We start from the raw sequence: 13,820 nt of genomic DNA, 5'->3' as shown, positions 1-13,820 counted from the left end.
CTGGGAAAACTGGACAGCTCCATGTAGAAGAATGAAACTCGACCATTCTCTTACACCGTACACAAAGATAAACTCAAAATGGATAAAAGACCTCAACATGAGACAGGAATCCATCAGAATCCTAGAGGAGAACATAGGCAGTAATCTCTTCGATATCAGCCACAGCAAATTCTTTCAAGATATGTCTCCAAAGGCAAAGGAAACAAAAGCGAAAATAAACTTTTGGGACTTCATCAAAATCAAAAGCTTCTGCACAGCAAAAGAAACAGTCAAAAAAACAAAGAGGCAACGCACGGAATGGGAGAAGATATTTGCAAATGACAGTACAGACAAAAGATTGATATCCAGGATCTATAATGAACTCCTCAAACTCAACACACACGAAACAGGCAAACATATCAAAAAATGGGCAGAATATATGAACAGACACTTCTCCAATCAAGACATACAAATGGCTATCAGACACATGAAAAAATGTTCATCATCATTAGCCCTCAGGGAGATTCAAATTAAAACCACATTGAGATATCACCTTACACCAGTTAGAATGGCCAAAATTAACAAAACAGGAAACAACATGTGTTGGAGAGGATGTGGAGAAAGGGGAACCCTCTTCCACTGTTGGTGGGAATGCAAGTTGGTGCAGCCTCTTTGGAGAACAGTGTGGAGATTCCTCAAGAAATTAAAAATAGAGCTTCCCTACGACCCTGCAATTGCACTCCTGGGTATTTACCCCAAAGATACAGATGTCGTGAAAAGAAGGGCCATCTGTACCCCAATGTTTATAGCAGCAATGGCCACGGTCACCAAACTATGGAAAGAACCAAGATGCCCTTCAACGGATGAATGGATAAGGAAGATGTGGTCCATATACACTATGGAGTATTATGCCTCCATCAGAAAGGATGAATACCCAACTTTTGTAGCAACATGGATGGGACTGGAAGAGATTATGCTGAGTGAAATAAGTCAAGCAGAGAGAGTCAATTATCATATGGTTTCACTTATTTGTGGAGCATAACAAATAGCATGGAGGACAAGGGGTGTTAGAGAAGAGAAGGGAGTTGGGGTAAATTGGAAGGGGAGGTGAATCATGAGAGACTATGGACTCTGAAAAACAATCTGAGGGGTTTGAAGTGGCGGCGGGGTGGGAGGTTGGGGTACCAGGTGGTGGGTATTATAGAGGGCATGGATTGCATGGAGCACTGGGTGTGGTGAAAAAATAATGAATACTGTTTTTCTGAAAATAAATAAATTGGAAAAAAAAAAAAAAGAGACTGACTCTTGGTTTGGGTTCAGGACCCAAACTCATGGCCATGGGTTCAAGCCTCCCATTGGGCTCGCTGGAATCTGCTTCAGATTCTCTCTCCTTCTCCCTCCCACTCGTGTGTGCCGTCTAAATAAATAAATAAATAAATAACTTTTTTTTTTTTTTAAAGCACACTTATGTGGAAAGGAGGCTGGAAAACATGATGTGGAAAATGGAAGGAGAGAATTTATCTTACACAAGAATTTCTTTTACAGTAGCACGAATTAAGTGTGGAATTAATTAGAGAGAGATTAGGTGAGCCTAGGTGGCTCAGTTGGCTCCGTGACTGACTCTTGATTTCAGTTCAGGTCTGATCTTGAGTGGTAGGGTTGGGCCCCACATGGGAGTCTGTGCTAAGTGAGGAGTCTGCTAGAGATTCTCTTCCTCTCCCTTTGCCCTTCCTGACCACTCTGTCTCTAAATAAATACTTAGAAGAAAAAAAAAATTGGAGCATGATTAAATAAGGCTAGAGGTTATTCAGGAAAATTTTTAAAATTTATTTATTATTTTTTAAAGATTTTATTTATTTATTTGACAGAGAGAGACACACAGCAAGAGAGGGAACACAAGCAGAGGGAGTGGGAGAGAGAGAAGCAGGCTTCCTGTTGAGCAGGGAGTCCGATGTGGGCCTTCATCCCAGGACCCTGGGATCATGACCTGAGCCAAAGGCAGATGCTTAATGACTGAGCCACCCAGGTGCCCCTTAACTAATTTTTTAAATTTTAAATTATTTTTTAATTTTTAGAAATGATGTTTTTTATTTGAGAATGAAAGAGCAAGTGGAGGGGTGGGAGAGGAATGGAGGGAGAGGGACAGACAGATTCCTGGTTGAGTGTGGAGCCCAACAAGGGGCCTGATCTCATGACCTTGAGATCATGACCTGAGCCAAAATCAAGAGTTGGATGGTTAACTGACTGAGCCACCCAGGAACTACAATTTATTTTTTTATTAGGTGGTTCCATGCCCAGCATGGAGCCCAACACAGGGCTTGAACTCACAGTCCTGAGATCAAGACCTGCCCAGAGATCAAGAGTTAGACACCTAACCAAATGAGCCACCCAGGTGCTCCTATTTAAGAAGACTTTAAAAGCAGGTGATGAATGTGACCTCATGAAAAGAATAATGTGTGCAAAGGCCAGTAGGCAAGAAATAGCAAGGCTTTCCTAGCAATAAGAAGCAAGTGGGAGAGGTAGTAAGTAGAGAAGGAGCAGCTACAGCCAGAGGTTGAGGAAAAACTTAAGCTCCAGTTTTTGAGGCTTTCAGAGTATTAAAATAGAAATAAATTCCAAAATTTATGGTATGCAAAATTTATGGTATGTTTCAAAGACATCTGTTTGATACTTTAAACACCAAAATATAATGTAATATAATTGCATTATCCACAAAAATGATTACAGAATTTATGCAAAAATATTAATTCATGAAATGCCACAAGCAGAATAGTATGATAATAGGGTATGCATTTTGCAGTCCTGTAATGCATGTCTCTTTTTAACTCACTAGAGTGGCCCTAGCAAGTACTGTGCTAATGGTGGTGTTTTAGTCCAACGTCTAGCAGATTGGAGACCCAGGAGAGGCAATAGTGCAGATAAAGTTGAAAGGTGATCCACTGGAAAATTTTCCCTTGCTTGGAGAGGTTGGTGTTTTGGGTGTATTCATGCCTTCAACTGACTTGGTGAGGCCCACCCACATTGCGGAGAGCAAACTCTTACACAGAGTTCACCAATTTAAATGTTAGTTTCATCCAAAAATGTCCTCCAAGTTATGTATAAAATTAACCATCACAACCCGAATAAAGATATACTGAATTCCTAACCCCCACTACTACAGAATGTGACCTTATTTGTAACTAGGATCTCTACAGAGTTAAATCAAGTTAACATGAGGTCCTTAGGGTGGGCCTTAATCCAATATGACAGGTGTCCTTATCAAAAGGAGAAATTTGGACACAGACATGCACAGAGAGAAGATACAGAGAGAATCCTGCCTACAAACCAAAGAATGCCTGAACTTCCAGAAGCTAGTAGAGGCATGAGACAGATTCTCCCTCACAGCCTTTTAAAGGAACCAACTCTGCTGACACATCTGATTTCAGACTTCTAGCATCCCAACCTGTGGAACAATAAAATTCTGTTGCTAAGCCACCTAGTCTGTGGTACTTTGTTATGGCAGCCCCAATCTACATTCAGAGTATATATATGACCTCAGTTGGACATAAAATCCTAAATTTGAGACCCTTCACCATAAAGTTGAACTTGAACTAAATATTTCTAGGTCAATTCACTAAAAAGTCAGTTTTCCAAAATCTGTCAAGAACGGTTTAATGAAAACCATTTTACCATAGTAAGCGGCAAGACCAAGACTTTGGAAATAACCTCAATAGTTAATCAAATTGGTCTGCATTCATTCCTTCAACCTCAAACATCAATAGACTCTAGTAGCTGCACATAAAGTTCACATCTTACAAAATAAGTGTGGTCATTTATGGGAATGGCTGGTCCATGATAGCCCTAATCTACATTAGTGTGCAGACCTTCAAGCACTGACGTGATTGTCAGATTCAAGGTACTTTCCAAATAGTTTAATCAGAATTTGGGGAAGGAAGATTCTACTTTATTTAGCAAATTAAATATTCTCCTCGAAATGAAAAAAACAGTTCTGCTAACAGTGTGGTCCTATCATTGGATCTAGGTTCCACAGATGTTTTAAGCTGTAGAATTCTGTGTTTTGTGGTTCTTAACTGAGAAGCACTGTGGTATAGCAGATATGGTTGTCAGAAAGTCTGACACTGCTGGTCCTCATTAAATATTGTGGAAAGAATAAAATTCACAAGTCTTGGAGTCAGACTATATTTCAACTCCCGATCTACTCTAGGTGATAGGCCTTGAGTCAGCCATCGAACCTCTCTGATTCTCAAGTGTCTCTTTCTATAAAATGACAGAAAGAAACCTGCAAACTTCTTTCTTCTGTTATCTTTCATAAGAAATGCCTTTCTTTGGTAACTAAATAAAAATTGATGTGATTTTTAAAAAAAATTAATAATTCCTGTTTTATTTCACAGAAATAGTGTAAAGATAAATGTGACAGCAAATATGAAAGTGCTTGATGAAATACAAAGTAATATATGGATGTAATGGGTTACTATCCTGCTAAAAGCATCAATATACTCAAAACAAATATCAGATTCCGTATTGTGAATGTGTGTGTATGCTCCCTTTAAGGTTTTAGGTAAGAAAATGATTCTAGGGTGCCTGGTGGCTCAGTGGGTTGAGGCTTCTGCCTTCGGCTCAGGTCGTGATCTCAGGGTCCTGGGATGGAGCCCCACAGGGGGCTCTCTGCTCAGTGGGGATCCTGCTTCCCTTCCTCTCTCTCTGCCTGCCTCTCTGCCTACTTGTGATCTTTCTCTGTCTGTCAAATAAATAAATTTTAAAAAAAGGAAAACAATTCTAGTACTTATCTGTAATTTGTGTGTGGATCTATACTAATGTATATTTTTAAGCTGAGGATTGTAATTTACTTATGAGGATTGTAATTTACTTAAGTTTAAAGTATAACTTCAATTAAATAAAGTTCCTCTCAAGCATATTATTGCAGGTCCATAAACTGATATCGGAAATCCAAAAATATTTTTAGAAAACAAAAGCTTTTTTGTAACTGATTTATGGTAAAATTTGACTTGAACTATTTACAGTCTATTTATTGCATTTAATCTGAATATTCATATATTTCATTACAGAAGAAATACTTCGTTCTTTCTCCCACAAAGAGCTTAAGAAGGCCAGACTGATAAAGATAGGAAAATTAAAGAATAGTAAAAAATGAAGTATTTAAGCTGTGTATATTCCAGAGCTAAAATATTTGGTACTAATGGTAAGTCCTATGTGTTATTAGACAATAAAATAACCACAGACTCTAGTTTTACTACCTTCTAGAAAGGTAAAAACAGTTTTATTGAATGATTTGTGGTATGTTTAAATTCAACACAGTCTTTCTAACAGAAAAAGTAGTTTCTGAAATGAATTCTAATTTTTCCTGAGCAAAGAAAAGTATTGCTGATTCTTCAGAACTTTTCTTTCATCAAAGTTAAACCATCATATAATAAAAGCTCTGCATTCTGGGTGCTTATGAAAGTTTATAATTGTTCTACATATTGGCTTTAAGAGATGTAGGATTATTGTCAGTCTTAAAAAACAGAGAATTTGAAAGAATTTCCAGATGTTGGCTTCAACTTAGACTAGACTCATGCAGAGTATTTGCTTAGCTATCTTTCAAGACTCTGGTTTATTCCATCCCATTTTTACAAGGTGCAGCTTTCCAAACTTTGCTTCTGGTGTTTCAGGGCAAGGTCAGAGTGTCCTGCCTTAATTTTAGAAGTACAGATCTTTGGACCCTTAGCAGAATGCTGCCAGTCTCCACAAAGATTTGCTATTTTCCCTTGGAAATGAAGTCATATTTAAACCTCAGACTAAAGATGTAAGCTCTCAGGCTCTTATTTAAAAATCTAAAGGGCACCTGGGTGGCACAGTCTGTTAAGTGGCCAACTCTTAGTTTCAGCTCAGATGGCAATCTCAGGGTCTTGAGATGGAGCCCTGCCTCCAGCTCAGCACTCAGTACGGAGTCTGCTTGAGATTCTCTCTCACTCTCCCTCCACCCTGCCTGCTCGTGCTCTCTCTCTTAAAAAAAAAAAAAATTAGGTTACCCTATAAGAGACTGTGGACTCTAAAAAACAAACAGGGTTTTGGAGGGGAGGGGGGTGGGGAGATGGGTGAGCCTGTTGGTGGGTATTATGGAGGGCATGTATTGCATGGAGCACTGGGTATGGTGTATAAACAATGAATTTTGGAACACTGAAAAGAAATAAAATTTTTAAAATTAAAAAAAAATCTAAAATACCTTGAATCTTCTATCCATCTGTCCTCCTTCACAAGGTCTTTCTGGAACATTCAACTTAAAAAAGAAAGGAATATTTTTCTTCAATAAATACTGTATTGCTATTAGAAGACCCAATAAAAAGCATTTCCACTCAGTGAAGAGCCATTGTAGGACACTGATTAGGAGCAGAAGGTTTAGATTATGAAGGACTGGAGTCAAATCCCGGTTCTGCCACACCTACCTATCTGTAACTTTGGGCAAGTGAATCAACATCCTAGCCTCAGTTCTCCCATCTGTAAAATGGAAGCAATAATAATATCTATAGTAATAGATTATTGTCAGTAATAAACGTAAAACATTTAGTAAATTTCTGGACATTATATGTAAAAACTCAAGAAATGTTAATTCCTCACCATTATCAGTAGTGCATAAACCTATAGTATGTCAATAACGTTAGTTTGCAAAATACCCGATTGTTTGATCCTCTTTCTCTTCTGTTCACTTTAGTGGCTGCCACATGCCTTGTGTTCTCTCCCCTTCCCAGTCACATATCTGCAGAAGCACATCTTTCAAAGTACACGAAAGTTGAGGGAAAGCTTCCTGCTTCATTTATTCAAATGTTACTGGTCAATGTGACTGTGACCTAGAGTGTTGGTCACGAATGTGCAGCCCTCAGCCCTCAGATTTAAAGGCCCAATAATACAATTCTGCTGAGTCATTTTACTTGAAAAATTCCTTTTTCTACCTTCAAAGTAGAAAGACCTGACAGGGCCTGCCTGACTGCCACTCTTAAAACCCTATTCCCATATCTTATCAATGGGGAATGATGGAAACAAGGCTTGTGGGCATTGCAAATTTTGTTATACTGATCACATTGGCTTTTCAAGATATGAGTGTGAAGTTTATGGACTGGCCCTCACATTCTTTCCATTTTCTAGAACATAGCACTGCTAAAGCAAAAACTTACTTCTCTGTTTTTCTTGTTGACTACCGACTATGTGCCAGCCACATAAAATATTTTTTATTAAGGTACAATTTAAGTACAGTAATATTCTCTCTGCACGTTTTGACAAAAGCACACAATTACTCCACAATTCAATTATGGAACAGTTCTATGACTCCAAATACTTCCACTTGTTTCTTAAGATCACCTCCTTTTATGATTCCCAACTCCTGGGAGACACTGATCTGCTTTCTGTTCTTATAGTTCAGTCACTTTTCACATATACTGTGAATATTACCTAAAATTTGCAATAACGATTCTTGTGGCAGAGACAGAATTGACTCAATATTTTTCTTTTTGTTTACTTCAAATGTTTATTGAATTATTGTTCAAGATTTTGTTTATTTCAATATATTTATTTATTTATTTTATTTGCTGTAAGTGATAATTCCATATTTTTTGGCTTTCTCATCAACACAGAACCTTATAACAAAGAGTCTAGGGGAGAAAAAAAAGAAAAACAGCTGTTATCAAGTCAGGTGATCAGTTTCATGGTTTCCCTCTAATTCAAGTTTCTTTATTGAAGGGAGGAGATTTTCTGATATCGTATTCCTCCTTCTCAACATGTAAACTTTTATTATTGCGTTTCCGTAACATCAAACCATTAACTGTTTACATATCTCTGACCATTGAACTTCAACCATGAATGGGAAAGAGGAAGCAGTCAAACATGAATTCTATGATAATATTTTCAAGCTCATGCCAGACTCCCCTCAAGGACATTTTCTTGATGTCTGGAAGAATTGACTACTGATTCATTCATGCCAATGAGTTCAGGACTCTATTTATCTTGATTTGGTTTTTTGAAAGCTAAAGTCCTGACCTTTTATCTCTCATTGTGAACAGCCACAATAAGATGAGAACAAAGAGAGCATGGAATTTACCAAAGTTAGAAGAGTCTTTGATTGCTTTGCTGTGATTAGAGATCAGCCAAACTTTAAAAATACAGGTTTCTGTGTGGGAACAAGGGCAACTGGCTGGCTCAGTCGGTAGAGCATGCAACTATTAATCTCAGGATCATGAATTCAAGCCCCACATTGGATGTAGAATATACTTAAAAAAAAAAAGAAAAAGATTCTGTATCAGAACAGTGGTAGTGTGTTCCTCTGACTTTAGCAATCACATTAAACCAGCATCACAGAATAAGAGGCTTCTTAAAATCTATATAGCTATTTTATTTTTAAATAGTATTTATTATTTATGATTATAAAAGTCATTCCTATTATTATAGAAAATTTATTTGGAGATTTGATTATCCATAATATAACTGCAACTTGCCCTAAAAAATAAGTAAAGCTATTATACAAGATGTTAAGATATGGCACAATTTCCTTTTTATTAAAACTCATTCATTCTTAAAGAGACACTTGCTCAGAACCAATTTACCCTTATATTAGATAGTGCTGAAGAGGCAGGTACCTAAAACAATGAGAGCAAGGAATCACCTCTAACCAGGGGAAATGTGGTCCAAGACCAAGGGGCCAAATATCCATTGCATTTTTATCTCTCTGTTCTCCTGCTGCTTGGTCCTGGATGCAGAGATAATCATGAAAAGTGCATGGGAGATTATGGAAACTAAAACCCTAGTTCTCTGGACAGAGGACCAGAAGAAGGACTTCAGGAGCTGGAAATATCATGGCAACTGTGAGAAGGAGGGAGCTCAAGAGAGTGAGCCCTTAAAGTGTATGAGTATATCCATAAAGTGGTATATGAAATCCTGGTTTCACATATGGACTGTGATGCGTTGGTCTGACCTGACACAGTATCAAAGGCTTTGAGAACTGAACAATGGAGTAGACCATTGCTCAGGTTTTCAACTGGCCGTTGCATGGGTACACACGTGGGACAGTTTAAAATAACGCTGGAAAAGCTTTGAATACTGAACTGACATTGGAACCACAATACACAGAATGCAGATTAAAACTTGCAACTTGGATAAGTTGACTGCCTACTACAGTAAAATTATCAACATTCTTCTGAGGATTTAATGTACACCCAAGGCTCACAGATAATATTCAAAATGTCCAGATTAAAATCTGAAATTACTCAGCACACAAAGAATCAAGATTTTAACTTATAAGGGAGAAGGCAATCAAAAAATGCCAACATGGCATATATGTTGGAATTATCAAAGACTTTCAAGTAGGTATGATAACAATACTCCAAGAATTGAAGTTAATGTAAATCTTAAGAGTCTCAGTAAAGAAATGGAAGATCCCAAATGTAGAACTAAATGAAAATTTTAGAACTAAAAAAATACAATGACTGAAAATTTGAAAAAGTCACTGGATGGATTCAATCGCAAAATGAGGATGACAAATTCTTCCTTTAAAATATCCATTCTGAACAAAAATTTAAAAAAAGGTTGAAAGATAAACAGATCTTTAGGAATTTATAGGGTAATACGAAAAGATCTAACTTCAGTGTTATCAGAATCCCAGAAAGAGAACTGAATGTGGTACAGAAAAATGTTTGAAGAATTAATGGCTGGGTATTATCTTTGGTAGCACATATATTAAAATTGGAACAATACAGAGAAGATTAGCATGGTTCCTGTATAGGAAAGACATGCAAAATCATGAAACATTCCATATTTTTAGAAATGGAAAAGCATTCTATGCTGATGGATTAGAAGAACAAATATTGTTAAAATGTCTATACTACCCAAAACAATCTACACATTTAATTCAATCCATATCAAAATACCAACAGCATTTTTCATAGAACTTGAACAAGCAATCCTAAAATTTGCATGGAACCACAAAAGATCCCAAATACCCAAATCAAACTATTGGGACTAAATCAAAGTAAAAAGCTTCTGCATGGTGAAGGAAATAATGTACAACACTAAAAGGCAAACTATGGAATGGTAGAAGATATTTACAAGTGACATATCTGATTACGGTTTAGCATTCAAAATATGGAAAGAACTTGTACAACACAACACTCAAAAAACAAATAATGCAATTAAAAAATGGACAGAGAAATGAACAGACTGTTCTCCAAAGAAGACATCCAGATGGCCAACAGACACATAGAAAGAGTTCATCATAACATATCATTAGGGAAATGCAAATCAAAACCACAATGGGACATCACCTCACATCTGTCAGAATGACTGAAACAACAGGTGTTGGTGAGGGTGTGGAGAAAAAGGAATCCTCATGTCCTGTTGGTGGGAATGCAAACTGGTGTAACCATGGTGGAAAGCAGTATGGAGGTTCCTCAAAAAGTTAAAAATAGAACTACCTTATGATTCAGCAATGGCATTACTAATTATTTACCCAAAGAATACAAAAACACTAATTCAAAGGAATACATATACCCCTATATTAATAGTAGGATTATTAGCAATAGCCACAAATATGGAAGTAGCCCCAGTGCCCATTGATTGATGAATGGATAAAGAACACACACACACACACACACACACTGGAGTATTATTTGGCTATAAAAAAAGAATGAAACCTTGCCATTTGCAGTGACATGGGTGGAGCTAGAGAGTATAATGCTAAGGGAAATAAGTCAGTCAGAGAAAGACAAATACTATGATTTCACTCATATATGGAATTTAAGAAACAAAACAAATGAGCAAAGGGGGAAAAAAAGAGACACAAAAACCAAGAAATAGGCTTTTTTTTAAAAAAGATTTTATTTATTTATTTGACAGAGAGAGATCACAAGTAGTCAGAGGCAGGCAAAGGAGAAGAGGAGGAAGCAGGCTCCTTGCTGAGCTGAGAGCCTGACATGGGGCTTGATCCCAGGACCCTGGGATCATGACCTGAGCCAAAGGCAGAGGCTTTAACCCACTGAGCCACCGAGGCATCCCAAGAAACAGGCTTTTAACTATAGAAAACTGATGGTTGTTAGAGGGGAGGTGGGAGGAGAGAATGGGTGAAATAGGTGATTAATGAGTGGTTAATTATGATTAATGAGTGCATGTATCATGATGAGCACCAGGTGACTGAAATAAAAACGAGAAATGCCTGGCTGGGTCAGTCATAAGAGCATGTGACTCTTGATCTCAGTGTCATGAGTGTGAGTCCCACACTGGGTGTAGAGATTATTTAAATAGGTAATTTTTTTTTTAAATCTTAAAAAAAAACTTGGGGAAAAATCCCCTAACCCCCACCCCCCAAAGAATTAATGGCTGGAAACTTCCCAAATTTGGTGAAACATATACATATATATTCAAGCTCAGTGAACCATAAACAGGATTAATTCAAAGAAATCCACATCCAAGTGCATGAAATTCAAGCTACTAAAGATGGGGGTGCTTGAGTGGTTCAGTTGGTTAAGCATCTGACTTCAGCATACGTCATGATCTCAGGGCCATGGGATAGAGTCATGCATTGAGCTGATGCTCAGCAGGGAGTCTGCTTGTCCCTCTGCCTGTCTCCATGCTCATGCTCTCTCTTTCTCTCTCTCTCAAATAAATAAAATCTCTAAAATAAATAAAAAAATAAAATAAAATAAAAAATAAAGGAAAAATTAGTTGAGTAAATGAGAATTTCTCCTCAAAAACACCAAGGCCAGAAGGAAGGAAATTGCCACAACATTTTTAAAAGGCTTTTTAAATTTATTTGTCACAGAAAGAGACACAAGGAGAGAGTAGCAGAGATTGAAAGAGAAGCAGACTCCCCAATGGGCAGGGAGCCCAATGTGGAGCTTGATCCCAGGACCGCAGGATCATGACCTGAGCCGAAGGCAGATGCTTAACTGACTGACCTATCTAGGCACTCCTGCCACAACATTTTTAAAGTGCTGAAAGAAAATAATCTAGAAGTCTCTGTTCAGTAAAAATTTCTTACTATTAATATTGGTGAAATAAAGACATTCTTGATAAAGGAAAACTAAACAAATTCTTCACCAGCAACCTGCCCTAAAAGAAACAATGGATGGATTCTTCAGATAGAAGAGAAATAACAGTAGAGGGGAACCTGGAACTGGAAAAAGTATGGGTAAATACATAGACTATTCTGAAGTTCTTTAAAATATATTTGGCTTGGTGCCTGGATGGCACAGTTGGTTAGGCGACTGACTCCTGGTTTTAACTCAGGTTGTGATCTCGGGGTTGTGGGATCAAATCCCCATTAGACTACATGCCCAGTGTGGAGTCTGCTTGGGATTCTCTCTCTCTCCCTTTGCCTTTCCCACTCTTGCTCTCTGTGTCTCTCAAATAAATAAATTAAATCTCTCTCTTTCTCTCTCTCCATCTATCTATCTATCTATTATATATTAGTTAAAAGCAAAAGTTATTATGGGATGCCTGGGTGGCTAAGTTGGTTAAGCATCTACTTTTGGCTCTGGTCATGTTCGCAGGGTCCTGGGATCAAGTCCTGCACTGGACTCCTTTCTTAGTGGAGAGCCTGCTTCTCCCCCTGCATGCAGCTTCCCCTGCCTGCATCTCCCCCTGCTTGTTCTCTCTCTCTCTGGCATACAAATAAATAAAATCTTTAAAAAAAAAAAAAAAGGAAAAGCTATACATTGTCTAGTGGGGTATGTAGATTTAAAATACATATGCCAACTACAACATAAAGAGGGAGGACTAAAAGGATCTATGTTTTAATTAGATTTCTGCACTCCACTTGAGGTGGTAAAATATTAATCTTAAGTAGGTTGTGAAAACTTAAGTTTGCATATTATAATCCCTAAAGAAGCCAGTAAAAAATTATACAAAGATATATAATCTTAAAACTCAACAGGTATATTAAAATGGAGTACAAAAATTTCAAATAATCCAATAGAATGTAGAAAGTGGAAACAGAAATAAAATATAGAGAGAACAAACAGAATACAAATAGTAAAATAATAGTCCCATAATTACAGTAAATATAAATGATCTTTTAAAAAAAGATTTTATGTATTTATTTGAGAGAAAGAGAGAGAGCAGGAGCAGGGGGAGGGGAAGGGGTTGGGCAGAGAGAGAAGCAGACTCCCTGCTGAGCAGAGAGCTTGATGCAGGGCTGTATCTCAGGACCCTGAGATCATGATCTGAGCTGAAGGCAAACATTTAAATGACTGAGTCACCCAGGTACCGCTAAATGTAAATGATCTAAACAAATTAAAAGAGAAATTGTCAGAATGGATAAAAACACCATGTGCTCCTCCAAAAAATTCACTTTAAAGATTTTATTTTATTTATTTTGAGAGAGAGAGAGAGAGCGAGAGCACAAGAGAAAGCAAAAGAAATTCACTTTAAATTTAACAATATAGTAGATTAAAACCAGAACAATAGGAAAAGATATACAATATAGACACCATTCAAAAGAAAGCTGAGCGGCTGGATTAAGATCAAAATGGACTTCAGAACAAGAAAAATAACCAGGAATAATAAGGGACTTTACATAATGATAAAAGGGTTAATTTATTAAGAAGTCATAATAAACCTAAATGTGTATTGACCTAACAACAGAGCTCCAAAAATACATTAAGAAAAAAACTGATAGAACTAGAAAATAAAAATTATAGTTGGAGTCTTAAGATCCTCCAGCAGTAATTGGTAGAACAAGAGCAAATTAACAAAGATGTAGAACTGGAAAACATCATCAACCAACTGGGCTTAATTAACATTCATAGAAAACTCCACCCAACAGCAATAGAATATATACTTTCTTCAAGTGCACCAAGAACATT

General features: G+C 37.2%; 1 non-coding gene across 1 annotated transcript; it reads left to right on the top strand.

Moving 5' to 3' along the window:
- The first annotated feature begins 9,675 nt into the window (after positions 1-9,675).
- LOC122910977 lies at positions 9,676-9,782 on the top strand. The gene has a single exon (XR_006385326.1). It is a non-coding gene; the product is annotated as a U6 spliceosomal RNA (small nuclear RNA).
- Positions 9,783-13,820: the final 4,038 nt, after the last annotated feature.

Source organism: Neovison vison, chromosome 6, assembly GCF_020171115.1.
Source record: "Neovison vison isolate M4711 chromosome 6, ASM_NN_V1, whole genome shotgun sequence".
Taxonomy (NCBI): domain Eukaryota; kingdom Metazoa; phylum Chordata; class Mammalia; order Carnivora; family Mustelidae; genus Neogale; species Neogale vison.
This window is presented reverse-complemented; position numbering and strand designations above follow the sequence as displayed.